General features: G+C 41.3%; 1 non-coding gene across 1 annotated transcript; it reads right to left on the bottom strand.

Moving 5' to 3' along the window:
* Positions 1 to 439: 439 nt before the first annotated feature.
* On the bottom strand, positions 440 to 514 carry Trnat-ugu. The gene has a single exon. It is a non-coding gene; the product is annotated as a tRNA-Thr (tRNA).
* Positions 515 to 1,427: the final 913 nt, after the last annotated feature.

Genomic DNA, 1,427 nt, shown 5'->3' with positions numbered 1-1,427 from the left:
GTACTGTATTGCTTGTCTCTTTTCTTTACTGGTTTTATGTATCCTATATTTAATTTTATGTCACACAAAACAGCAAGTTATTAGCTAATAGGCAATAAAGAGTGCAAATTTTCTGAAGAGTTCTTGTTCTCCCAGTTGCAAATAATCCAATCCAGTATTAATTGCGAGTATTTTTAAGAGGGGCAGGATGTCAAACAGGCTGACTGGGAGCAGGAGAGGCACCACAGGACATTTTAATTTCCACTGCTCTGAATATAGTTTGATGGCAACCATTACAAAATATACATGCTTCATTATATATGATGGTAGTATCTGTTCCTGAAAGAACACATACCGTGGATGACCATGCAGCTTTGCTAGAAATGAAATGATAATTAAATAGACACCCTAGCTGCAAACAGGTGTTGATATACTTCACTGGGGACAAGTTGAAAATGTGTGCCCCGACCGGGACTCGAACCCGGGACCTCCTGCTTACATGGCAGACGCTCTATCCATCTGAGCCACCGCGGGCACAGAGGATAGTGCGTCTGCAGGGACTTATCCCTTGCATGTTCCCAGTGAGATCCACATTCCCAAATGGACATGTTGGGAATGTGGATCTTCCTGGGAACGTGCAAGGGATAAGACCCTGCAGACGCACTATCCTCTGTGCACGCGGTGGCTCAGATGGATAGAGCGTCTGCCATGTAAGCAGGAGGTCCCGGGTTCGAGTCCCGATCGGGGCACACATTTTCAACATGTCCCCAGTGAAGTATATCAACGCCTGTTTGCAGCTAGGTGTCTATTTAATTATCATTTCATACATGCTTCAATTCCACAGAGCAAAATACAGTGACATGCAATAGAAGAATGCTGTGTGAGGCATGGCACTGCACTCTGACACACTTAAGACCAAATAACATGTCTTACATTTCCTCGAACAGATATGTTTTATGTGTCAGACTCTTCAGAAAGATGTGCCCTACAAAATGAATATATTTTTGAAAATTTGTTTTTTTTTTTTGTAAGTTTTTGATGTCCTATCTCAAATGCTTAAGGGAGGGGGAGGGGGCATGCCACTATCTACTATTTCCCCAGTTTGGAAATATTGTAGATCCAGGACTGATACACAGAGCAGTCAGAGTTGTAGTTGGGAGGTGGGTAGTCTCCACGTGACCCGTGTTCACGTTTAGTGATTTTGCTGTTTCCTCTTTGTTTAGTGCTGTCACGTCAAATGAAAACAAAACGAATATCTGCTGGGAGCTATCAAGTGAATTAAAATACATTCACATAATTATGGAAGGCTAAAATATGTTATTAGTGTCATATTTTATTTTATTTCCACCTTTCTGACAGTCCAGTATTAATCGCCTTGCAGAACAATGAAGTTATTTATGTTGATTTGCAAAAGAAATTGGACTTTTATTCATCTTTTCCACTGAGGC

Source organism: Schistocerca piceifrons, chromosome 3 (genome assembly GCF_021461385.2).
Source record: "Schistocerca piceifrons isolate TAMUIC-IGC-003096 chromosome 3, iqSchPice1.1, whole genome shotgun sequence".
Classification (NCBI taxonomy): Eukaryota; Metazoa; Arthropoda; class Insecta; order Orthoptera; family Acrididae; genus Schistocerca; species Schistocerca piceifrons.
Note: the sequence above shows the minus strand (reverse complement) of the source record. Positions and strands in the feature narration are given on the sequence as shown.